The sequence below is a fragment of the Chlamydotis macqueenii genome, chromosome 9 (genome assembly GCF_036417535.1).
Source record: "Chlamydotis macqueenii isolate bChlMac1 chromosome 9, bChlMac1.mat, whole genome shotgun sequence".
Taxonomy (NCBI): domain Eukaryota; kingdom Metazoa; phylum Chordata; class Aves; order Otidiformes; family Otididae; genus Chlamydotis; species Chlamydotis macqueenii.
Window position 1 is genome coordinate 5,194,476 of NC_141564.1, and position 27,382 is coordinate 5,221,857.

Here is a 27,382-nt window from a genome sequence, read left to right on the forward strand (position 1 = left end):
TGGAAATGATACTCATTAGGACAGATAGGAGCACCGATGAAAAAGCAGGTTCAGCTATTGCTTAGTGGTTTGGAGAGTGTGTCGGAGACGACGGTATATTGGAGACTGAAATGTCTGCTTCCCGAAGGAGCAGGAGGGGACATCAGAAAAAGTACATCTTTAAATAAGCTGGCATCCAGATTTTGTTACCCGTATTTAGGGTTATCCCAACAGGCCAACTCTCAGACTTTACTGAAGTTTGCTTATGTAATGACTGGGTTTTCTTCCTCTTTGGATTTTGTTCAGAGAAAGTAGGGAGCAGCTATCAGTGAGCTCCCAGTAGTGCTCTGAGTAGAGGGTATGGCCAGCACATATGAAAATAAGACAGCATTACTCATTATAAGAAGTGGCAAAATCTGGCCTGAAGATATCACTACTATTTTTCCACTTACACAGAGTATTGGCCACATGCCAGTAGAAAAAGCTGCCAACTAAAATGTTTTAAGAAAGGAAACACTGTTTGAAGCCTGGCAATAAATGTTTTCCTTCCCCTGAAATATGTGCTGAACGTATATAAAGAAGACTTGAAGAAAGTGCCTAGTGAGGTTTAACACTTTGTAATCGTAGGGATGGATTTGTTAACATGTTTCACACTTTGTACTTTAATAGATGAGCATTGTAACTAATATTATTCCGTTAAAAAAACCAGTAATAAAACACTGAAAACAAGAGATAATGTAATGCAGTTGGATAAATCCGTTAAAAAGGCAATAGTGTAATGCTAAAATGCTGACACCCTGAATTCTTTGTTGGTTTAAAATTCCTTTGCTGTTCTGCCACTTTCTTTGTTTCTTTATGCTACTGTGTTTTCTTGTAACTGAAAACATCAGATGACCGCTAGCAATGAATGTGCAGTGGCGCTGCCTCCCAGGATGTGTAGCTGCAGCCTCTAAGCCCAGTGTTACGGCAGCAGTCAGGATCCACGTGGCCAATTGTTTTGCAGATATAATGGTGGCGTATTTATGTATCTCTAAACTTGTTTTTCAGGATCTGTGGCTGCCTGCGTATTCTGAAGCTCACTGCTTAACAACAGAAATAAAGCACTTGTCAGGCAGAAGCGATGCGTCAGTGCAAAATGGAATTCGCAAGACTAAAGTTTACGCGAGGCAACAACAAAATCTACTGTGCCATTCTGTTAGGCAACAAAGGTAATTTGTTATGCAACATAATGAGGACTTGTGTGTGATAGACGGCAGTGGCTCTCGGTTACAGGGCGTTGACATCAACAAGCACATGCAGCGCGCAGATATAAGAGAATTGCTATACATAGCAGAGAATTCAAAAGATGTGTTGTTATTACAGAGGTTTGGTTTTTTTTTTTCACAACTTAAAAATCACAGGATAAACAAGCACACTGCGATGAGTCCTGCAGTCCTTTATGGTCTGGGTGTAGGACCTTCATCATTTCCTTTTTGGTTGGTCTGTCTCTTAGACTTGACCATCAGCCTCGGGGCCACAAGGTCAAGGCACACAAGTGGCTTCACGTGGCTCTGACACATTTGGCAGCCCACAGAGTGACAAGGGAAGAGCAAGTGTAAAGGGAGAAGTAAGATACACTCATCATACTGTTCACCACTGCCCGGAAGTGCATGATGTCTAATCCCGCATGTTCCACTGCTGCCGTTAGCATATACATTCCTAAAAGCAGTTATCCTTCCTGCAAGGAGGCAATGGTCATTCACCTATTTTGCAGACAAGCTGCCAGCAAGTGGGCTGGGCAGGGAGCTGGGAATAGAGCCGTGGCTTATAAAGCAGCGAGGTTCGTCTGCTGTGCTGTATCACCTTTCAAAACAAATCTACCTCTTGGTGTGATTGGGCCTCGTGTTTATGATGACTTAGGCTGCTCTCTGCCTCCAGAGCTGGGGCTAGACCCAGAGATCCTGTTTGCTGACATTCCAGTGCTGTCTCACAGATGCTTGTGTAACTTGCTGTCGGGTATGTGTTCTCCTGGCCCACACTGAATGTTTCCCTTGTCTTTCAGCTGGAAGAGAGAGTCTGGGAGCAATCTCTTCCTGAGAGCTGCAAGGGAGAGTCTGGGGTTGAGCTTCACTGCAGGAGAAACAAGGAATCAAGACTGTGCCACATGGTGTGTAGCCTGGAGGACTAAGCTGGAGTTGTGTTGTCCTAGCAATCTGTGAGGCTGGTTGTCTTTCTTCAGCATGCACGTAACATTGTACCTTCCACATGATATTCTGGAATGGTCATAATCAAGCAAACAGTTTTAATCCATGACTGCTCTGTTGATTTGGAGTTAATCCTTGCTTTTTGCCTCAAACCACAGTCAAGCCTGGTTGGCCAGACCACATCAGGGGAAGCTGCTCCTGTAGAAAAGTTGAAGACCCCCATTCCCTTGTGTACTATGCCTTAAACATTGCTGTCAGTAACAGGATGTTGGAGTTCTTCTGACTGTGCTAGTGACTCAGCAAGGGCCTGATCTGTTTACTCCTGAAATAGAAGCCCAACTACATAGCACAGCTGTGACAGCAGTGCAGTTAAGGGTAAGCCACTCAGCCACTGCCTTGGTCAAGCTACTTTACCTCTTGGGTAACTTGGTGACTTGGGTTACATGGGAGTCTCATCACTATGAACTTACTCTCTGGTGCTGAGGTTTTAACCAAACAGACTGAAATAGCTAAAGAAAAACTGTGAAACAAAAGCTGCTTTAGCGATTTAGTGGTGAAATGTTGGGCATGATGCTCAGGCCAAGGTATTCAAACTAATATGTGATTGAGAAAAATTTTGCTTTTGGTGCCAAACGGGCACCTGTACTCCATTTCCAGAGATGCCCGGCACCTGCCATTCAGCAGTGGCTTCCTCGCATTATGAGGCAGATGGGGTTGTGTAGTCCTGTTTTTCTTATGTATTTTTTCACAGCCTCATGAAAAATAGAGATCTAGTCCTGGTGGAGATATTTTAGGAGCCACAATGATCAAAATGCTTCATGATGATACTATTTTTTTTTAAATTTACAAAATGTTAATTTAATTACCATCTGTAGTAATTAAATTAAGCCTAACCAAATGAATATTGCATCATAAGAAGCAGTAAGATTCCATATTGTGAGGATAAGAAGCAAACAAACCAACCCTGCCTTTCATGCAGAAGATGCTATCTGGTGTTTGCATAGATATTGTACTTGTAATTAAAGCCATCCTTAATGGCTGTTACTACAGCCCTTGCTATTTGGTAGCAGTTGGTAGACCTTATGATGAGCAAGTATAGAACTATGCCAGGGACTCTAGAAAACATTACAGCGACTTTGCAGACAGTGACTGTCTTTAAATAAATCTCACAAGCATTCTTGCTTTTTCACAGGGAAACATCTTGTTCGCGTCCGTCAGTATGAATGCCATTTTGCATCAAGAAAATGCTGAGTGTGGAACAGCCTGGGCGCTGCGCACAGAAAGCTCACAGGTGAGTAAGCCGGCTGGCTCTTTCTGCAGTGCAAGTGCGGTGTGTTTTCAAATTCACAGTGCTGCTTGGCTGAGCCTCGGGGTCGCGGAGCGGTGAGCTGCTGCGCTAGACAGCCCCGCGTGAGCTGCGCTCCCAGAGGTACCACGCCTGGCTGCGCGCTGCGGCAGAATTGTGCATCGGTAGGAGATCCCGTGTCGGATGTGCCGGAGGGTTGTCTTTCCGCTTGAATGCAGCTACTTGCAAATGTTCTGCTGCTTCGTTCCTCTGCAGCCCTGCTTTCAGGACCATTTCAAGGTCAAGGCTGTTAACAGGGCTGTGAGCGCAATGCTGCCTCTCAGGCTGCGAGGTCCGTGGTACAGAGGTAATTATTTACAATACACTTGTGCGGTACCTAGTGCACTGAAATGTTGCTTTTCTCAGCACTTGCAACCTGCCTAGGAGCCACACAGTTCACGTCCCTTTTCTGCATCTGTCAGCCCTGCTGCCTGTCCCCCAGGGTCTCCGAGTGGGCAGCTGAGTTATGCTACCCTTCGGCTCAGACCCCAGATACTGTTTGCAGGCAGCAGCTGGAGTGATTGACGGTGGGGATTAAGGCCAGCTTCTGGGGCTTCCTTCAGCCAGCCTTTCCTTTTTGCAGAGGCAGCAAGCGAGCACCCACCTTCCAGCAGTGCCAGCACCCAGAAACGCTGTTGGCAACCTTACCTGTCTCTGAGGTCTCTCTGTGAGCACCTCTTTCTCTCTCATTTATTCCTTCCTCTCCTGTCCCCATAGTAGAGGATGCCCCACCACTTCCTCAGCCCCCCTTGTGCTGGTCGGTGGAGTTCTGTATTCCCTTTCTAGCGCTACTTGAGTCAGGCACAGCAAGATGAAGGAACTGCTCAGTAATGTTTAGCTGAATAAAGGATCACACATAGAACTTGCACCGTTTCCATCAGCAGCTTACCAGAATATGAATGAGTACGATTGTTCAAAAACCAAGTTAAGAAGGATTTTCATATGTAAGCATTTGGACTGTGATTTGGTATGGTGGCAGATGGACGTGTGGAGTTGTGTGTTCCAGGCCTCTGTTTTACCATCTTCAAGGTACTGTATTGGTGTCAGGCTCATCTGGGTTGGGATGGTGAGATTTGCTCCTTGGCAGGAAGCTTGCCATCTGATTGCTCCTTGTGTGGATGGTTTTTTTGTGCACATGGTGTAGTGCTTTAAAGTCAGTGTTGTGCCCAAACTGCACCTCGATAAGCCTTTTCAAAATTCAGGCAATACGTCCATAGCAGGATTTGATTTTAATGATTAAAAGAACCAAAAATTAATAGATATTCCTCTAATCTGCTTGCAACAGGTGCTGCACCAGGTAAATGTCAGAGACAGGATGAGTGGGACCGTCAGGGACTGACAAGTGACCAACCAACTTTAGTTGACCAAATTGGTAGGTTTTGCACTGTAATCTAAACTGAGGTTCAAAGCAGGTGTTAGAGGTGTTTACTAAGTGCTAGGGCTTGATAAGTGCTGTTAGTAAGATGAAACTTTGAATTACGCACTTTGAAAGTCATAACAGGTTGAGCATCTAATGAAAAATTAAAGAATGAAATTAGTGGGAACAAGAGAGTTCCCACCAGAGCAATAACCCGGTCCCTGAAAGCAGCTGGCAGCCTCCGCAGAGGCGGTGAGCGTGCACTCTTCTCACAGCTGCTGGCCTCTTCTCCCGAGACTGTGGCTTGGCTTAGTTTTCGTTTTGTTTGTTGTCAGCACAGGCTGATTTGAATATAGTCTGAGAAAAACCAGTTAAAATCTCCGGGTCTGCCTCTGAGAGAGTTTCAGCTGTGTTTTCAGAAGTGGTCATGCACATTGCTGACAGCGAATGGTTCACCACTTGTAGTCGGTCATCAGTCTTACTTTCATACTTCTTGGTTACAGAGCCAGAAACACTCAGGAACCCGCTGTGTTCATAATATGCAAAGGTCACTTACTGAAAGGGAAATGTGCGGCAGCAATGTGCCAGTTTTCCCCTGCATTTCCCTGCCCAGGGCCTGTGAGTACCAGAAGGGGCTGCAAACCGAGCAGGCCCTTGGGAGCAGCAGGCGGCTCTGCCCCTCAGCCTGCCGCCTCCTTCCCTTTGCTCGGCCTGGATCCGCTCGTGGTTTACTCTTCATGCTTCCAGCAGGGCTGCTCGCTACCTGAGGATTGCTCCTGTGCCGCAGGATTCCAGATCTTTACAGTTATGTTAATGAGAGAAAATGTCAACCTTTAACAAACAAACAAACAAAACCAAAAACCAAAACCTCAAAGTAAACAAACAAAACCCCCCACCAAACCCCCAGTTGTTGTTCTTATAAAGAAGTAAAAAATTTAAATTAGTAATATATTATAAAATATAATTTTTGGCCTAATGGTTGTATGAAAAAAATTAGACATGAGATGCAGCTGTAACCTAATAGTTCAGGTATTAATTATCAGAACTGATACTTAATACGAAGAACTCATACTTTTAAAGTCATTTGCATGATTTTAAAATGCTAACTAGTGGCAGTACCATCTCTTTAATGGTTAAATTCAAGACTACAATACTGCTTTTTCCTCCAAATAATGTTATAACAATATGTAAAAGTATGTTTAATACTGTTAGTTGATTAGAATTGGGCAAGCATAGACAAGCAAGAAATAAGGAACAACACAAAGCTAATTCCTTGCGGACTTTACAGGACCATCAGGACATTCGCACTGCTTATCAGAAAATATGTAAATAGCTCCTGGCTCCCTTACTTGCTCAGAGAGTGAGGCAAGATCTTTTTCCGTAAGCCTTCTTCCAGGAAACTCATCCTCCTCGAGGTGTGTAAGGAAAGACGACAGTAAAAAAAGAAAGCAAGAAGAGTAAAAGGCAACACTTGATAATGGCAAGAATACAAAGATCCTGGGAAGTGGCGAGGCGTGGATTGTGGAGAGGCATGGATTGTCAGGATCTGAAGAATGCTAAATATGCTGATAAGTGACAACTAGGTATGATGAAACTGGGCAGGAGTATGTACATCAGGCCGGGCAGCCAAGCTGTCTGCAGGCTGAAAAATCCAACTATGGCAGTGGACATGCACAATAAGCTTCATTCACAGCAAGGGCAAGAAACTAAGCAAGTCAGACTTGTCTCTGCGGTATCTCAGTGCTTATTTTTACCCTGTCAGGCAGTGCTTAGGTGCCACAGCTGTGTTCAGTGCATGGGGAACAGCCTTACTTGCAGAGCACCATCTGTGGAGGGATGGCCGGTGGAGGGTGGAAGAAGTGAAGTATTAGCCATGCTCTGTGGGAGGAAATTGGAAGTTTGGATTAAGGGACTGTCTTAGAGATAATCAGTGAAGAATTAAAGCCACCAGTGCCTTTGCTGCTGGTTGTTCTCTGGGATTTTTAAGTTGACACATCAGCTCCCTTGGCATAGGTGGTGTCCAAAGTCAGTCAGAGAGAGCTATACTTCACTCAAAATATCTCAGTTCTGATGCAGATATAAACTCAAGAGCACCAGCAGTCTCTGAGATTTACTGGTGGAAAACACTTCATGAGGTCTTGACCAGAACTGTTTCTCCTAGTTGTTCCTTCTCAGCTGCTTATAGGGTTTTCATCTCATCTGCTGTTGATTTATATAGACATTAGGATAGGTGCCTGAATTTAGATTAATAAGCAACCACTTCAGGATCCAGAAGTGAGTACTGGCTCTGCCGTGCTGGAAGAAACCAACAGGATGTATTCTTTTTCCTTTAAGAAGGCAGTTGTTGAGAAGTCACAAGTGCACTGGGAAAAGAAGCAAAAAGCTCAGTTTTAGCCTAGATTAGTTCACTCATCCCATTTATCTGGTGAGACAGAAGCTTGCACGAGGGGAAAGGAGGGGGCGATGCAGAGAGCACCACGAATGGGCAAGGGAAGGTGGTGTCTTCTTGTGGTGTGCGTTTATGCCAGATAAAATTTGGACTGAACTCTGGCTTTACTCTTTCTGCGACTGCAGGTGGAAGTTGCATGTACAGTGTGCCCCGAAGCCCTTCTCCGTATGTGAGGGTGAAGCTGCAGTGTGGTAACATAACTGGTAGGCAGAGATGTTTAAGGGGAGGGGAACCAGCAACCTGCAAGAAATGGAAAGGAAGCTCCTGCTAGCTGGATTTTGTTCTTTGTTGGCAGGGATGGAGGGCTTTGCTCGTTCCAGGGGACAGGGGGAGGGAAGAGCTCCGGCACTGAGGATCTGCAGAGCAAACCCATGAGCACAGACTCCAGAGGAGCCTGGAAAAGGAAGCTCCAGGTGGAGGCTGCTTTGGGTTCCTTTGTTCTGTGACATTGGCTTTCCTGCCCTGCTCAGACTTCTATTTGTGACCAGTGCAGCTGTAAGGAGAGGGTTTGGAGTTGCTATTGTTCATTGCAAGCTATTGCCCATAGCAAGGATTAAAAGAATGTCAGGCTTCAAAAGTATAATGTTGCCACATTTTTAGCCTATATTCCAACTTTGTAGGTTTGTAAATTCTCATTAAACCTTTCTGCAAGTACTAAAATTTACAAGTTCCTCTGCTGACAAACACCATTCCTGCTGCTTACGACAGCCGATAAAACAGGAATATGGGGTTCACTTGCCCTGTGGGATGTTCCAGGCCTCCTGCTAGGGCATTTTTGGGATTCAGACTTTTCTTAGAAGCCACGTTTGCCTTTGTTCCCAGTGACTGAGGCCACCTCTTCTGTGGAGGATGCCTACTGTCTTCCTTTTAGCTCTAAGTTGCCTCCTAGCAGATGCCCCCTGGCCTTCCCACCAAATGCAGCCTGCAGCAGCAGAGCTTTGTGCTCTGCCGCCTGATGTGTGGCCAGATGTGATGACTGGGTTTGCACACCTGTGAACGCTACATCTGAAGTTACAGGTTTTGTCTTATTAAAACACTGTCTCCCAAGCGGTGGCCCAAAGCCTGGCGGCTGTGTTGCTGGTGAAGGCTGGCACAAGATGCTACTGAAGCGCAGAGGAGAGTGCTTGGAGCAAAGGCGTTTTGGTGACTGGCTGGAGGTTAGTGAGGTGTCTGTATCGGCTGTGGGCAGCTGGTTTCTGCTGGTGCCACCGGTGTCACCTATTACCTGGTCCTTTCCAGCCAGTTCCTCGGGGGAACTGGAGGCTGGTGTGCAATGAGCCAGCAGATCCCATTGCAATGATCCTCCTTCCCGAGGGAAGAAGTCCAAGGGGGAGAGCGTGAGGAATAGCTGGGTAGCATTCAGCATGACTCAGTGCTTCACTACCGAGTGCGAAGTCGCGGCTGCAAAAACCACGCTCAGGGGCTGCCCTGCTGTCCTGCCCCGGGCGAAGGGGCCGCGGCGGTGCAGGCCGGGCCAGGGAGCGGCCCGAAGCCCTCGGGGGGAGCGGGGAGCCCCGCTGCAGCCCAGAATACCCGCTCTCAAATACCCCTGAGGTCTAAACGTGCCCGCGCTCCGGGGCCGGGCCAAGGAGGAGGAGGAGAAGGAGGAAGAGGCGAAGAGGGCGGAGGCGGTCGGTCGGCCGCGGGGCGGGCTGGGCTGCCGGGACGCCGCGTCGGTGCGAGGCTGCGGGAGCACAGGCGGGTAGGACAGCGGGTCTCGCTGCTTTTCTATTTCACTGTCTGCCCCGCACCCCGCACCCCTGGCCGGCACGGAGAGGCGCGGGGCGGGCTGCGGGCGGCGGGGCGCGGCCGGCGGGGATGTGCGGGCGGGAAGGGCGGTGGGCTGCGGGGCTGAGCTCCCCCCCGCCACCTCGGCGGGCTGCGGGGCTGAGGCGGTGGGACAGCCCCGCTCCCTGCCCGGGCGCCGGCTGCCGCGGTGGGAGAGCGGAGCTCCTCCCGGCTCTGACTTACCAGCAGCCGGCTCCTTCCCGGCCCTGGTGGGGTCCCCTCCCTCTGGCTGGCGCCTGGGGCTTTTCCAGTTTGGGAGAAGCTCCTCTGTCCCGTGAGCGGCTTCCCAGCCCTTCACGATGGTGCTTCCCCAGGAGGTGAATCCTGCGTCAAAAAAAAAAAAACAAAAAAAAAAAAAAAACAACCCACAGGAAAAAAGAGGAAAAACCGAATCAAACCCGCCGAGGAGAGGTGACTGCGGAGGCTGATTCACCAGAAAGCGACGGGCAGAGGGGCTGCGGGGGGGAAGCTCCCGCAGCTGCCGGGAGGGGGGCGGCGGGGCTGAGGCTGACACCTCCAGCCTGTCAGCCTCTGGCAAACCCTTCAGGGTGTCAATGGGAGGAATTCACCAATTAAACAACATTTCGTCTCTTTTTTTTTTTCCCTTAAATGTTTTCCACGTGTGCTGTCCTGAAGGGTAACCTCAATTTTTTCTTAATGATGTAAAGCATTAACGTTGCCCGTCTTCTGTAGCAAGGTGTTTTCCTTAGCTGTGATTAATCACTCTGTTTTTCTGTTCCAATTAAGCTGCTCACTTGGAGCACTGAGACAACCAGCGTCTCATCGTGTGAGCTGGTCTCAGAATTATCAGCGAGCTTGTCCCTCGGTTTGGATTCTGGGTAGAAGAGAGGTATTTTCGGTTTCAGGCTATTGTGTTTTACTGGCAGTTGTAACATGCGGGAGGTTACTCGAGTCAATGACCTGTTAAAGCATGAGCAGACTGGGAGGGGTCTGATAAGAGCGAAGCCTTGATTGCATACACATATGTGTGCTTGGGTTTATTCTTACAGATATCACATCCTGTAAGAGAGCCCGGACAACTGCCGAGGCACTATGGGCTAGCCATTGCCCTTGTATCAGAATCTGTATAAAACGTGTGAATGCGATGTTCCAGTAATAGTTTTTGGATGTTAAACACAAAGATCAGCAAGTTAATCTTTGGCGTTGTCAGGGCGATGCACAGCATTCGCTGGTGAGCTTGGTCTCGTTTGGCAATGAGAGTGGACAGGTACTGGAGCTGGGCTTCTTGAGAAGAGGAAGAAATGGAGGAGGAACAGCTAATTACTTGCAATTCCCGAGCACGGGAAGAGCCTGGCAGTACCGGCCTATGGCTCCTGTTCTTGGGGCCTCCTGTGTCCTGGTGTAATCAGCTCCATCCTTAGTGGTGGCAGCTTCAAGGGTCTCTAGAAATGGTGAGGAACAAACCTGATCACCAAATATATTATTTTTCAGAAAATTTTAAAGCAAAGCATATTACTTTTGCCAACACTTGCACTATATATATATTTTTAAAACAGTTTTGAATTCGTTTGATTGACAGCTTCAACTCCACTGCAGGCTGGCTTCCCTGGCTGGGCTGTGTCTCCCCAGTTGTGTCACCATCTCCTCGCTGGGTGACCTCACACCGCCTCGTGGGAGGTGTGCTCTGACGGGCACGTCCAGGGCGCCTAAACCACAGCTCCAGTGATGCACCGCTTCAAAACCAAGTTTTTTCTGAAAAACAAAAGATAGTACATCTTATGTTTTTAGAAATAAAATACTAGACAGAGTGAGTGCTTTTAGTGGAAAGCTTTCTTTTTTCCCCTGGAGAAAGCCACAATTTTCAGTAGAAAAACATCATGAAGGAAGTTTTTTGGGCAGCCCGAGGCAACAGTTATTCGGATCCATTTTAATGGAGGGATGAGAAATGAATGCAGTCCATCTTGTCTGTTTCTCGCCTCGACAGCATCCATGAGTGAAATGCTGACTGCCGCATCATCCTGGTGTGGCACTTTCTTCCCTAAAAGTGGGTGGCCTGTATAAATCTTTATGCTTTGCTCCAGAAGCCTGTGTGGTGGATGTGGTAATACTGGTCCCTTTCATGCCTTGGGGGATTTTGTGCTGTTTGCACACTAGTTGCCTACTTCCTAGGTTAACAGAGCAGTGAGTAGCCAGGTTTATTTTCCACACTTTTGAGGCAGATATGAAAGTTTTCAGGACCTGGGAGTTCGTCTGGGATGCTGTGTGCTCTGCCAAGTGCTGTTTTCTGGGAAAAATGTCATGACCAATTCTAAACTTTATGACCGTAGATGCCACGTTCCGAAGAGTGGATCTTATTTTCTGCCTTGCTTAATATTTCTCTAACTTGGTGGTGACTTTTAGCAAAACTGTTGTGGCCTGCCCTGCAGGAACCACATTTAAGTCTGTCAGACAGTGTGGCTGGGAACCTTCCTCTGCAACATCTGGGTATGAGCAGTGCTGGAAACAGGATCCTTGGCAAAAATGAACCTTGTCTCTGAACTTCTGGTTTTTCTAATGAGATCAGTTTGCCACCTGCATCTCTCTGGGGTGTGACTTTATTTTAGAGATATTGTAAATGTATAAACAACCTTCTGACCTTCCTCACTTCCATCTTTTGCTTTATTCTGTTTCCTTCTCTTCCTCTTCATCCTCTCCCACAGTCCTGTGTCCCTGCAGACGTTCCTTATTGCTGGCTTGAGACACGTTACCAGCTGACCATTGTTTCACAGCTACTTCAGACAAGAGGAGGAAAGAGCTTGTGCGGTGAGACGGTTAGCCTTCAGGATTTAATGAGCACCCCCTAAATATCACAATCAGCTAAGCTCTGATTTTTTTTGAAGGCATCTCAGTAGCCTGGTTCTCACCCTCTGACTCCTGAGCATTTGTGGTGGCTCAGCAGATCTCAGTGGTGGAACCCCAGCATGTATACATTGAATCAGCTTCTCCATTTCATGAACAGAAAGAACTTTATTAAAGAGTTGTGAACAGTGAGACCAGAATTCCCCACAGACCTTGTCATCCAGGAACTCAGTTACCCTTGACAGGGTAATGCTGTGAGAGATAGGTTTATTATTATTTTTCATGCAAGTTTCTCATATATAAGGAATTTGTATTCCAGGCCTGAATATTTGGGTTTATATTTTTTATTAATTGTAATAAGTCAAAACAACATTGGCACTGAAGCTTCTGTGTGAAGTTTTTTTGGGCACTATTAATTATTTTCAGTCTACTTGGCGTGATGTCACGGATTATTACCATAACCAGTCCTGCAGGTGATGATGAATTCAGCAAGCATTACTTCTGCTTTTTAAAGAGGTTGTTTTTCATTATTATTAATCCTTCACATAGATGCCCTCTTCCAGCTGATAAAAATTCCTTTTAGAGCAGACCTAAACCTTGTAATTTGCCAGGAATTTAGGAGAGCTTTTTATTTAAAATATAATTTCCCCCCTTACTTAGCGTAGCGACCAAAACTTTCATCTTGTCTTGTAGAAAGCAAAACATCCTGACATTACCTCAACATGGCAAAGTTACCTTACATTAAATTCTGTGTCTTACCAATCCATCTTCAGAGGAAGAACGTGTCAGTTAAATCACAGGATAATTTTTGTCTTCTCCTTCAATTAAACACTTTCCCTCACCATTATGGCCATAAGGAAAATAGTTTTCAATTGTTCCTGTATATTTTCTTTCAATATTGAGTGTAGCAGCCAAAATCACAGAGGCCAGACTAAGAATGGACTGTATGTTGGTGAAGAGGATAGATACATTTTGGACCAGTTTGCGCTTTGATCCACCTACAGCCTCCTTTGTTGGGTTACGCACAGCTCTGACATAGTATTGTCAGCATCTGTGTAAGCATTAAATTGCTTTTGTGGCTTTGATGGACATTTGTTTTGGTGAATATATATTAGTTTCTTGCTGGAACTAGTATCCAGGTTGAAATGAAGACCAGCTATGTAATCTTACTGATTTTATTGCTTCTATTGCATGTATTCAGGTCATTTCGAAGCGCGTGTTTGCTGTGCGGTACCACGCTGTATTGACTACTGAAGTGTCCTGTGGCTTCAGTGACTTTTGAAAATGAAGCAATAAGACATAAATTAATTAAAAAGTAACAGAATAATGTGAATACCTATATTATATTGACTGAAATGTGTATGTGAGAAAAGTTAGCCTTCTAATAGTCTAAATAGAGAGCTGCTTGAGTATATCTTTAGGAAAGAAAAATAAGAATTGTGGTCCCCGCTCCGAGTTACTGTATTTACTGTTTTATTAATAGTAAATATCTTTATCTTTTCTCTCAGTGAGTGGGTGTGGTGATGGTATATCTGTAGGTAAAGGGAATTAATCTGCTCTTGGCTTAGTTACTGGCATCTTTTGGGGCATCAGGTGAGCGAGGGTCACTTCATACAGTCAGAAGTACTCACGCTGTTTTATGATCAGAGCGCTACTCTTGTGATGAAGACATATCTTTCAGTATCGCACCCTTACAGCTCCTTTATCAGTGACTTACTGAACTTTCCCTAGTCTAAACAGAGCTTTGGTGCTGCTGTTTGTGTTAGTTGTTTTCACTGTAGACACAATTTTTATTTTTTTTTTGGTCCCGCTGAAATCTGCCCCGTGTTGTTCTGATACAGATGCCTTTGTGAAGCTTGAAATAGGCTGTCATGAAAAATATTGTTTATCCTAAGCTGAACTTAAACACAGCCTTAGTGCTCAGAGCAGAGTGTGCAGAGCATACCCTACAAGCAGTGATGACATGCGTCATCTCCACATGTCCCTGATCTTTTTGCTTCAATTTAGATAAACAGAAATATATAGCAATGTAAATCATTGCTTATATCTGTCTTTTCTACCTTGCTGCAGACAAGTAAATATTAAAAAGGAATGTCTGTTTCGTGTCTTGATTTTTAACTCAAGTGACATTTCAGTGGCAAAGAAATTTCTATCTTCCCATTCATCTTCTGTGAAATCACCCAGCAAATAACAGTGTAAACTATGTTTAAAAATACCAATTATGGAGAATGAAGAGATGTCCCAGAGAAGCTGGTATTGTCAGTACACATCACAGGATTCCTTCAGGGGTACAGGTGATGTCAGAAGTCAGCAAAGTGTCCTCTCAACTTTGTTTCCTAAAATACAGATTCAGGTAAATTTTCTTTGCCCTATAACTAAGCTCTCAAAGTGATGGCAGCTTCCTCAGAAGGGCTCAAGCCTTAGTGCTGTAGGGAACTTTCTTATGAATGACATAAGTGACTTTTATAGTCCTCCTTTCATTTTTTTACTTCTTGCTTTTTTTTTTTTTTTTTTTTTTTTTTCAAATTTCTCAGCTGCATGTTTTGCTTACGGTTTTGTGCTCTGTTTTTGGTGAGCCAGATGGGAACATGGAAATCACATTTTTCATGTTCCCCAGCTGCACAGCCAGTGTATTATAGTTCCACCTGCGATGGCAGGGATTTCCTGTTTTAGAAGATTAATTAGAGTTGAGTAACTCTGAGTTCCTCTAAAAGAAACGATTTTCCTTTCCTGTATGGCAAGGAAGATTGCAATCTTCTGAGGCTGTATACTTGTCCGTACCTACCAATAAAGTAGTTGGTACCATTTAGAGATACCTGACTGGTTTAAATTCTGTTCTGATACATGGATGTGACTCCGCGTAGCTGCTGTGGCTTCCTTTACCTCTTTTAGAGATTGTTGTCCTTGTAGCCAGAATTTTTCATCCAGCTAGAAATTTGCCTCTCACTCATTATCTCTTCTTTCCAAGTCAAAAGTCGCTGTCTGGATTGTACTACATCCTTGAAAACGACTGCTCTGGTTGACTCAAAACTTCAATTCAGCAAGTGCACAAAAGTGGTTTCTAACATAGCTGCCTGGTTTGGATGGCCCTAAGTATTCACATGGAAACAGTTTTCGCTCATTCTCTTTCTTTTTTTTTTTTTCTTTTTTTTTTTTTCTTGTTTGTTTGTTTCTGTTTCGTTTCTTTTTCCTTCCCCGCCCTGCCCAGCTGGTTGAATGGCTAGCACTTCTGCCTCACCCAGTCAGGTTGTCCTGGTCTAGTTCCAAAGGTCAGAGAGTGAGGAAATGGCTTTTTTCCTAGTGAATTTTGCTTCTGACAATTTTTCTCATTCACGTCTACTGCATTAAATTGGCGTATTTCTTACTTTGTTGTGAAGTATATTTGAACACAGCTTGCTTAGGAGAGCTAGATTCTAGCTTTATACTTACTTTGTTGGTATATTTTTGGATGTGTGGTACCATTTGGTTTGAATATTGACGTTTGGGTCATGAGGACATAATGTATAAAGGAGGCAGCCCAAAAGCCTTCTGATCCAAACCAGGACTGAGCAGACGGATGAGACACCTGCAAAGTGAAGCAGCGGGGACGTATGCTGGGCTTGATTTCTGAAACATGTCATGGTGCTAAGTGAACCAGAAAAAAGGCTCTTTCCACACAGTTCTGCCCGAAGCTCAGTTGTGGGTCTTTGCTGGCCTGAGCTTCACAGAGATGCTCTGCTTCCTGGGCAGTGGTTGGTGGCGAAGGTGCTGTGGACAGCCAGCGCTCAGGCTGTGGACCAAAAATACCTTCTCTCTCTGAAGCTCTGCAGATTTGCGAAACCACACTGTAGTAACAGCAGCACATGGCACACATGGGAAGTTCTTATTTTCTTCACCTCTAAAATAGAACCAAGTGTAAGTCCCATTATTGAATATTCTATTGCTACAGTTATTTTGAGGCAGTTACGGGCAGGCATAGGCAGTTTGGTTAAGGGAAAATAGCTGAGCCAGAACCTGCAGCGAGGTTGATGAGCTCAGATGTGCCCTGAGAAGGCAGCCCCGTCCCTCGGGATTTCTGGCACAGTCGTGTAGTTATGGTGTCTGCATATTTCCTAGAACTGAAATATTAAGAACAATCCTAGACAGTTCAACTGCATCTGTTACTGGCTTCTGCCGGTGTAGTTTGATGACTCTGCTTTAAACTGGGAACACTCAGAACAGATTTTAAGCAGTCTGAGGTTTTGCTGTTTGTTTTTATTTTTTCCTCCTGTGCTTTTTGTTAGTGGCTTCTTTGGGGGAGGCAAGATGGGAAGGTCTTTTTGTAGTTGGGAACTGCCAGATGTCCAAAACACCAGGCTTGGTGCATCGCGTCTCTGAATCCAACATGTGGTTACAAGTGAACATGAAGTCAAGATGCAGTAGGATGGGAAGAGTGGAGAGAGAACAGATAAGAAGGGATAAGGGGAGTAAAAAAGGGACAGTGTATCATCCAAAATGAATGGGAGAATGTGGAGAGAAGGGAAGGAGTTCGTGAGGGACATGGAGATTTTTAGTCTTGTTTCTAATTTAGGCACAAGCTATAAAAATATATGTATTCGTAGATCTCTCATATGACTTGCTTTGAAGGCTAGTAAGATTTTCCATGAATGAAACTCTTTGTTCCTCTCTCTGACCTGTCATACTCAATCTTTTAAAACAGTTACGATTTAGCAGCAACTGCAAGAATATATTTGAACTGGTCTTCTGATTCCAGCCTTGCATCTGGAACCAGGACCCCAGTCAGTGGTTAATAAAAGCTGGAGGAAACAAGCTACTTGGTCTGCCTGTGCCATGGACGCATAACTTACTGGAGATGGCAGGGCAGCAGAATGAGATGTTGTCCTCTTATATTTTCAACAGATCTCATCAAGCCCAGATTTGGCATTGTTGAATTGAGACCACTGTTGATTTGAGATTAAGAAAGAAAATAATTCTTAACAAACACTTGGGAAATACTGTTCAAAAGATGTAATTCTTCTCTCCCTCCTCCTCTATGTCTAGGTGGAATTTTGGCTACAGACTGGAGTTTTGTGTGTTTTTTCCACCGTGTACTTCATTAGTCTCATGCAGTTTTAAGGAGTTAGACTAAAAGATGTCAGCTCAACTAGAGAGCATTTTTTTGATCTGATATAACAAAAATCATTTGATACCGATTTGAAAACTCACACTGACAAAAGCTGGAAAAATAACTTGACAAATGACGGGCCTCTGCCAAATACCTTTGGGAAGGTCACACTCAGCCAGCCAGACTGGAGAAACACTGTGGAAAGAAATTGAGTTAAGCTAGTTCTTTAATAAATTTCCCCTTAATATCATTACAATGTACATCAGATAGAGTAAGCTGAAAGGAAAAAGGTGAATTTGATATCTTGGAAAATCACAGTCAAGTAGATGGAAAGGCTGTAAACAGATGGGATGAACTGGAAAAGGGCACAATGTACAGAACCTCATGTGTGCTGAGCCCAGGCCAGTTTGGAAGGACAGTTGAACGCAGCAGGACTGCTCGTGTGGGTAAGGTTACACGTGTGGGTTTGTGGAATCGATCACTGCAGACCCAGAGTGCGAAGCAAACTGTGATTTTCTGTGCATTAGAAAGGCAAGTTGCTAATTAGGAGACTCAGTACCTCAGTATCTATCAAAGAACTTGAATGAAGCAACTGCAGTAATGCAGAATTGACGGTAAACTTGCTATACAGGCATTCATTTGTCATCTCCTGACTTTAGTAGCCTTAAATCTAATTCTAATGCATTTGTGTGCCGTCGTTTGCTAAGTGCAAAGCACTTTGCTCGTATGCAGATAAGTTGTTTGCTACTGAGCGAATGGGTCGTGTGTATCAGCTGCAACAGCATATGCCCATCGGCAGGAAATGCAGGTAGAAGGGAGAGCTCATTTTTAGTGTACAGACCGGGAGGAGCGTGGTTACGGTAGCTAATGTTGCTGCTGCTCTGCAGGCAATGCTGCAGGTGCACGCAGCGTGTGGGAAAACACACGTGTGCTCTCTAAATATGTGCGCTTGAATGTTGATGGAATGAGAAACACAAAGCATCTTTTGTTGAGTTTCCTGACATTATTATTCTAATTCAGAGTTTACGCTTCTTTGTCAGATATTAATTAGGGTCTGTTCATATTTTTTCATCTTTTGAGGGAGGGTATCACCTGATCTTTAAGAACTTGAAATAATCAGGTTTTTAATAGAGTTCATATGGCTAAGCCACGACAGGACTGCATGTCTGTTCCCTCAGCTGTCACCGTGGGGGAAGGAGAGAAAACAACAGAAGAAAAGAATGCTCAGCGTTTCAAGGTATGTTCATGGTAAATGATAGTTTAGCTGAGCATCATAATTTCTTAGGTTTGTGTAAAATCATTAAGCCACAAAGTGTAATGGCATATTCTTTGATAGGAAACTTGACATCCTGTAACAGGACCTCATTTTCCGTATGTCTCTTTTTTTTTTTAACGTGTATCTATGAAAATGGTAGTTTGAGATGTGACTAAGATTAGAAGAGATGAAGTATGCATCTCCCTAATACTTTATTCAAAACTTTTTCTCAAAGGAATAATTAGCATTATTACATTCAAAAGTTATGTATACATTTTAAAGTTAAATTATTGAAGGAAAGTACTAATGTTAGATTATAGTGTTTTAAGAGGTTATTTTGGATATGCTATATGAAGAAATTGTCATAGGATGTTTTTTAAGTTGCCAGGGAGCGTTTCATGAATAGATACCTTTTTTTCACTACAATGTGGAGAAGATTTCTTTTCCTGTACTGTGGCTGTTCTAGGTATTGGATCCATTTGTTGTTAATGGTGCTTGAGCACAAAGATGGCATTTTTAAGGTGCATGAGAGCTGACACTTGATGCTTTTTGCTATTGTGAAACACTCCTCTAGTCCACACTGTAATTGATTGACCCTAACTGGAAGTTGTGCTTGGTGAAAGAAATTTTACGTATCGTTTAATGACAAGGTAAGGATGTGTTTGAAGTTTCAGCTTAAATGATTCTGTGTTGCACCAGTTGTATGGTGGCATTAGAAATGCTGCTGGACTTGCATGGGATAGTTAAAGGCAGCGTGCTCTCGTTTAACAGCATTACCTCACTGCTCTGCCTTAGCAGCTCGCTGTACTTTCAGATATGGATCACTGCAGCTGAAACAGGCTTGCCAAAGTCCTCTGCTCAAAGCTCTGAGAGTTAGCACAGAGTGCTGAGGATACGGATCTATGAGTAGACAGGTACGTAAACGTTGCCATATGCCAAATGTGTAGGGGCTCTCATTACCACCCAGTCCTGGCCTTCCGTAATCATCGTTATCTGGCGTATAATGAGCCTGTTCCCGGCTCCCTGGCAGGTTGTGGTGTACAGGGCTCATGCAAAGAGGGCTAGGGCTGCTGTAGTGTGGTCAGACACTGCTTTGTAACCACAAGATTAGGGTGGGTGTCAGGCTGAGGTCTGTCATTTCTTACATGGATTAAAAGGTAGAAGGCCAAATTGCTGTGAAAATTTATTGAAAAGTTTAGAAGCCTCTGGTCATTCTGAAAGTCCACTTGGCCCTGGCAGTAACGTTCTTAGAAGTCTGGAAATCAGTAGTCTTATTAGTCTTCCACCAAAAAAAAAAGGTTATTGCACAGTATAAAGGAGAATTAAGCATGCAGTGAGTTACTCTTTCTCAGGAAAGCAGCAGTGGCTAGCCAAAGCTTTCTTCAAAGGTGTTTGCAGATGGTTTGGTCTTTCCAATGGTTCCTCTTTGGTGGGGGAACAAAAAGCGGCAGGGAAGTAGGTTTTTGAATGCTTTCTTCAAAACACTCCTTACTGCACGCTGGCATTCCTGTGATAGTTGCAATGCAATCATTAACTCATTGCTGCGTTGCTGGAACAATTTTCTGAGCACGCCAGGCTCATTCTGGCGTGGTGTTTGCTTTGTGCCTGTCCTGATCAGCCCAGACATAGAAATAGGCCCACGTCAGTTACCGAGGTGTGCACAATAGTTTTCATGTTGTTGTGATCTCATTTTGCTGTGGTGGCTGTAATTTCTGTTTCCCTGTGCTTTATTTGCTTTGAACAGGCACTGGTACCAGTGCTGCAGTCATCTTACAGAGGTGGGGAGCCTGCTGAGAGCTGGTGGCCTTGGGGCTGGCAGCTGTGATGTTCAGTACCGCTAACCCATTACTTCTCATCCAGATGTGGGAGATCAGGCAATGAGGGCTGCTGCTGTAAGCCAAGGAGGAAAGAGAGGGCTTGGAGAAGGTTGTTGTCTGGTATTCCTGCTTTCCATATATTGCCCAAACAGGAGCACATCACTTACTAGGTGCAGTTTGTCTCTGGGAGCAGTCTTGTTGCAAATCAATAATGAAGCTCAGGGAAACTAATTTAACTTTAAGACAGTCTTCCAAACAGTTGTAGTGGAGCCAAATGGTCAGTAAACATCAAACCAGGTTATTAATCTCCAGTTCTTCGGATGCTCCTGTGTCTTGTTATGCCAGAAGACTCCATGTGCGCCACTGCTTATGAACTCCTATCAAAACAATGTTAAAACCCAGTGTTAGTTTGCCGTACCAGTTGAGCCTTTTCCTTTTCAAGCATCTTTGTGTACTGAGAAAGATTTTTCAGGATCAGTGAAACTCTTGGTTCTAAGTAATGTTTAGTGCTGCTGCTGTCCTGTCCTCAGCAGGGCTGCGAGTTTGATTGCCAGGAAGCGATTCACTTACGCAAAGGAGAAGAATCCAGCTAGCCCTACAACTCTCAGCCCTGTGCAGCTAACAGAAGTTAAAAGATATCATTTATATTGGAAAAAGTTATAGAAAATGCATGACTTCGCCTTCGCACTTAACAGCTCTGTTCAAAGTTTTTGCCCAAGCACTTTTCAGAGTGGAATTTGGTATTGTTTCCTGGGAGTTCCTCAGATACTTGACCCTAGGCCAATCTCTCCTACAGGAAACCCTTTGGGAAAGTACAAATTCCAGTGGAAAATCCCAGAAATTTCCTTGGGCAGTTCTCCGTGGGGACCAATGGTTCTCAGTCTCATGGAGCTGATTTGAGAGCCCATCTTCATCCCAGTAATGTTTTAGCTTTTAAGCATGTCCCCTTTTGGTTAGTTGGCTCAGAACTGCATTTTCCCCTGTTGCAGAGTGTCAGAGAGACTAAAGGAGAAGGAATTACTGGCATATGGTCTGCAAACAGTGTGCGTGCCTAAAGCGATACTAAATTCCAAGGGGATTTCCTCTACCAGAGTGAAAGTGACTGTGGCTTCCCAACACTGTGCTCTCACACCTTTGGGGAAAACATGTGAAAATACATAATCTCAAATTAGGGGGGGGGGGTGGGTATTGTTGGACAATTGATGATGGCAAGCCAGGGGTTCGTATAAAACATCCTTGGTGGTATGAGAAGAACCCAACTTGTTCCCAGTTGGAATTTGTCACTTGTCCTTTAATGTATTACCAGAACTGTAATATTTTTGGGACATTGCGTAGGCTATAAGGCCAATCAGAGACTTTCAGAGAAGGACATCTCTGAGTAAGGCTTCTTTAGATAAGTTTTCAAGGGTTTTAAAATCTATATTGGGAGGTAGGCGAGGAGGAAGATTCCGGTCAGTGATTGGTAGGAAGTGCTTCATTAATATTAAGTTTTAGGTGCAGAAAAACTGAGGAAGTTGTTTTTCCATTATCACAGAGGAAAGCAGTACCAGTTAAGCCAAGGCTTGCAGCAGAAACATTTACTGGAAATGTTTACATGTTACTTAATACCTTGACATGCATTATTCAACTTGTGTAATGTCAGCCGGGGTGGAGCAGGGAGGAATGGCTCTACAGAAGAATTTGTTTGCTCCCCGTGGAATATTTTCCTGAGCATAGCTACCTTCTTTGGCAATGAGGTACGTTCCAGGAATCAAAAAAGTCCTCTTCAGCCACATTTTTATGAACTGCTGGAATGCGCTGTCTTGCAAAGATGACCTAACCTTGTCCAGATGGCTAGCCCTTCTCTGAGCACTGATACCCTGTCAGTCTTTCTTCATTGCAGAGCCAGACTGCAACCAAACCCCCCCCATGAGGCCCTCCAAGCTACACACTAAATGGTGGGCCCACTTAGATGGATGCACTTCTCATATTAGAAATGAAACCCCGCTTTCCCTCTCAGGGGCGCACGCAGCGAGCGCTCTCTCCTGAGCAAACCACTTAAGTGTGTGCTTCAGTTGTCCTGATGCGTCTAAAGGATTTTCTGAACGGCAGCCAAATGGGCTGCCTGTTGAGAAGAAGGCAAGGAGAGTTCATCTGCTCCTGTTAGCAGTGCCACGAGGATACAGCGAAGGAGATGGGAGGGAGAAACAGACCGGGAAGCGTGAAGTTAAGCTGGCATCTCTCCGCTTCCCTCGGTGTTTACTTAACGTCCACACAGACAGTAATTTCATGATTCACCTGCTGAGTGATTTGTTTTGCTGACAAAGCTGTGATAAACAGAGACCTGGCATAGTTTGCTTAGTTGTTTCATCTGAAGGCGTGTGAGTCATGTAAATGAAGCTCTCGGACTTGTTGTGATAGGTTGCCAGACGGAGTGGGTGAAACACACACATATTTTGATTTGGTTAATCAATACCTGGAAATCTTGTTGTAAAAGGCAATTTAGCACAACGCTTGGAGTTTCCAAAACAGTAAGGCAGAGTTAATTTTTAATGTTGACAGTAATAATAATACACTTTTCTTCTTATGCCACAACAATCTTTTTTTTTTTTTTTTTCCTGATGGCATCTAGCCAGATTTAGTAACGTTAGCTGTTGGGGACTAAAAATGAAGATGATGCATATCTATCTTAAAGAAACTGTCTAAAATATAATTCCTAGAAATAAAATGAGGCTTCCTGATTCAGGATGACTGGATTGTGTAGCAACAAAAGGCTGTGTGGAGTATTGCTTCAAAAGATGTGCCGGCATTTTCAGAGTATTCCCGGAATCTCTCCTGCATTGCTTGTGCAGTGCCCGTAAATAGCACTTTGTGGGTGCTGTTCTGAAATGTGTCATGGTGCTGGTTTCTCTGAGAGTGGGACTCATGGCTCCTGATCATGGGAAGTTCAAGAAATAGAACTGGGAGATGGAAGTGTTTCTGTTTGTTCCAGCAGCGCATTGAATATTCTTGGTTCTTGCTGCTTTCAGTGTGTCTTAGTGACTCCGTTTGCACTGATCTTGGTGTAGAAGAACAGTTTTATAGCAAAAGAAACATTGATATGATTAGACACTCATTAATTAGTATTAGAGAGGTTTCTAGACGCTGGGAACATCCTTAATAAGACATCTATAAATGCCTTTTGAATGTCTATCTGCTAGATACATGTATTTTTAATAGTTCTTTTAAAAATAGAAACTCCAAAGTAGCATTACAATTGTAACACATTCATTAGAGGGAAGAAGTTCAAATCTGAGATTTTAAATAGGGATTCAAAATAGTAGTCCATTTGTAGCTAAGAATTGATATTTTTAGAGGAATGATGCTGCATGTAGTATTTGTTATTTTTCTTGTGCTTACCGATATTCAAAATTCCACATGAACTTTCTCAGTTTGCCCTGATGTGTAGGTATAGACAGATACAGATGTACTAGCTTTCTAGTGGTGTGTAATAATCAGTGAGGTTAAAGTGATCGTGTTTTTCCGTGGGCTAGTGAAACGTTAATGCAGTACCTGTGTTTTATGGTAGCAGTAATATATCACATTTGCTTTTATCTTTTTCTTTGATTTGCACATATAACATATATTTGACATATAACTTGTGTGACATAAAGAAAGATGTGATTTTTGAGCAAATCTTTCATGGTTCTCAAATGGCACATGACCAAATTCAGAAGTGGTGTTCACTGTACGGCAGGTCAGTAAATGTATTTGACTCAAAGGGTAACTACATCGGTGTAATTTAGGGGCTAAAGACTGTGTTTTTTCTCTTATGGCAGTTCTACACAAAATGAAGTCTTGCTTACCCTGACTTACACCACTGTGACTGGACAATGAGCTTCGCTAAGCAAACGTGACAAAACATCAGTTGAAAGCCTTCTTCAAGGACGGAAATAACATAGCGTATTTCATACCCGTGGTCATGAAAAAGTGTGATAGACCCAAGAGTATTCGTGATCATTATTAATTTTCTCAGTTGTTACATCCATCCTGTTATCAGAATAGCCTTAACGAAAAGGCCAGCTAGAAAATAAATAGGTAAAGAAGGTGGGAGAGGTACGGGTTTCTTTAAACCGTTTGTGTTCTAGTTCTGTAATGAATCTCTTCCTAGTCTTTGCCTCTGGCTGAGAATAGTAATAAATTGTTCATCCAAGAGATGTAAAACATGCTGTGCTGTGCTTGGAAGGGCGTCAGAAACACCTCCTGTAAGGATGAGAAGGTATTTTATTGCCTTTTCAATTGCTGGGCAGTCCAATCCTAGTAAGCATTTTAGCTAAATGGAACTACTAAAGTAATTATGAAGCCTGATGTTTGATTTTCCTAATGAGCATACTGCAAGGCTGAACTGGTAATGTAGCTGCATCGAGCCAGGTACAGCAGCTTTTTCACTTGGAGTGCCATCTAACACATTACAACCTGCTGGACATTGAAGCCTATTTTTAGTAAAAGAATAAATAAGCCGGCTGTGCCCTACTTTTTGTCAAAATGTATCATGGGATCTTGATATTTGATTAGAAAAGTCAGCAGAAATAACACAAGGGAACTCAGCGCCTCATCTGAAAACTGGCAATTCTAACAATCCAGTGCTGCTTTTTATTACAAAAATATGTTAATATTGGGCATGAGGTCAGACCCATAAAACGGGCAGGGGAGGAAATAGCTGGCGGGAGACTTGCCTGTGTGGTGAGTGAGGTTACAGATGGACAGAAGTTCTGGTTCTATTAGGCGCTGGCTATTCAAGATGCTTTTGATGAGAGAAGTTATTTTGTATTGATGAATGGAACTACTTTTGCAAAATCTGCGTTAGGAAACTGGAAAAGTGATAAATTATGTGGACATATTTATATATATAAAGAGAGCACCTGGCAGCCAAGTCAGACGGCCACTTCAGGATGCTGTTGATCTTTACAAAGACCTTACTCTTCCTAATTCTGAGCAATTTATTTCATCTTCACTGGCTGATGTAACACGGATGTCCATATACCTCATGAACAAGCTGTCTTGTAAAGTGCAGCCATACCCAGAAAGCTGATGGTGTGAGCAGATGCAGAAAATAAGCATAGACATTTGCTGTAGTATAGAATTAGTGACAAATAAGCACTTTCAAACTGTTTCTCTACAAATAAGTAATACAAAAAATTTGTTGCTTTATTGCAATAGAATTGGCATAAATTGATCAAGAATGCCACCATTTACAAGTATCTGCCTAAGAGCTCCTGGTCATGGAGTTTCTGTGATGAGGAAGCAATATGACGCTGTGCCACGGAGGATTTACAGGGTAGGGCTGGAGGGTTCAGCTCCCAACTCTTCCTGGCACGCTTGCAGCCTCGGTACAGAGGTACTCTCCTTTCCAGTTTCCCCAGTCCACGGCCCAGAGAGAAGCAGTTATGCTCAGCGGGATCACAAGCAAAGCCAGTGCTGCGGAAGGAGAGCTTTGGTGGGTTAGGGCCTCTCTGCAGCTTGGACCAGCTCACCAGCCTGCCTGAGCGGGGAAAAGGAGAAGGAGCCGAGCCCGCTCGTTCACAGCAGGGCTCTGCCTGTGCTGACGCGTGAATCAGCTGTTACGCTGGTACTTCTGGTGTGTCCCAGCGGGCAGGGAAAGTGATGGAGGTTGAGGAAGAGGCCCTCTATTTCAAGTGGCTTTACCTCATTTAAGTTAGGCTTAAAATTTTAAAATGAGAGGCCTCAGACGCTGGCTTCCGTAGCAGGAACAGAACAGTGAAGTGCCAGGATGCTGAATATTTGGGTAGCAGTGCTGCTGGCCGTTTGAGGTAACGGAGTGGTTTGCCTCCCTGGCTCCCGTTCTTATACTCTTAAGTTCTCAGAAAACTTTTCCACTGAATTTTACACGCATTAAATAATTTGTTTTAGCAAAGCACTGTTAAAAGCTGCTTGTTCTTGCTGCAGGCTGTAGCTTCATTAGCCAAATTCAGCATCCGTTTTGTCTGACATCTGCATTTGCAGTCTGGTACTGAATGTCACTCAGTCCATTATTTTCTGCTGCATCCCCCTTCACCAGAGTCAGAGTGAGAAACAGAGAGAAGCTTATTATGGACACACACGCTGGTGCAAGGGCAGGAAAAGAGACAGAACACCTTTGAGGGAATGTTATGCTTACGGGATTGAGCTAGCGTGTTACGCTGAGTTTTTCACCGTACCGTTAGCGCTTTATCCGTGCATGCTGAGAGGCCCTGATGGCAATGGCTGGCTTTGATTTCACAGGTTGGTCTGACATCTGCAGAGATGAGGAAGGCCCAATCCAGCTTTTATTCATCAGCTGAGACTGTTACAGGATCATGCTACCCACATCCCGTATTTTCCCCATCGTGCCATTTATATCTGTTGTAGTACTGTAACCTAGTGCACAAAATCCTGCATAGACTTAGTAAATGCGCTTTTAACATACAAAATTCCTTGGCAATCTCTTAGCATTTTCTTTTTAGGAAATTAAATACAGACTTTGACAGTTAAACCTGATTGTTGTGATTTATTTTTTCTAAAATTTTTTACACTGAGGGTGGTGGAACACTGGCCCAGGTTGCCCAGAGGTGGATGCCCCATCCCTGGAAATATTCCAGGCCAGGTTGGACGGGGCTCTGAGCAACCTGATCTGGTTGGAGATGTCCCTGCTCCTTGCAGGGGGGCTGGACTGGATGGGCTTTGAAGGTCCCTTCCCACCCAAACCATTCCACGATTCTAAACACATGGCTTGAAATAGTCACACCAAAATTATTTGCTTGCATATGAATACCTCTTAAATTTCACTGTCTAACAAGAGATTCTGTCCCTACTACCTTAGGCAACAGGGGACATTTTTTTTTATAGTATAGATGAAGGAGAAACTTAAAATGGGAGATGAAAGTTTTGTTAATTCCAGGTAAGCTATTTTTTGAATGTTATAATCCAGACTGGCTTTCCTCTAGTAATGGCTTAGGAGACTGTCATGTTATTTTTCATACACAACGTGTTCTAAAGGCTTTTATTTGGATGACAGTAGGCAGCACGCTGACAAAGGGATGTCTGCAGTAGAGTGACTGTGATTCTACCATTGCTCACACAGTTTTGAATATAATGTATTGGCTTTTTTTTTTTTTTAAATTTAAAAAAAGAAAGACTCATGAGAGAATCTCATGTTATTCTGTATTCACCACAAAACGTTCCTGTGCATTAACTACCCAAAGCTGATTTGGTTTGTAGATGTTGCCATTGCATTACAGTATCAAGACACTAGCGAGTTCTTATGAGCATTTAAGCTTTCTAATAAATGATTTCTAAGCATCTCCTGCCCAGTATTTTGTTGTATTCTGGA

General features: G+C 44.0%; 1 protein-coding gene across 1 annotated transcript in view; it reads left to right on the forward strand.

The window, feature by feature from the left end:
* The first annotated feature begins 8,985 nt into the window (after nt 1-8,985).
* PIK3CB (phosphatidylinositol-4,5-bisphosphate 3-kinase catalytic subunit beta) overlaps nt 8,986-27,382 on the forward strand; it is a 97,545-nt gene continuing 79,148 nt past the window's right edge. The window contains exon 1 of the mRNA XM_086754345.1: nt 8,986-9,015. The gene's annotated coding sequence lies outside the window, so the exon portion shown is untranslated. The remainder of the gene's footprint in view (nt 9,016-27,382) is intronic.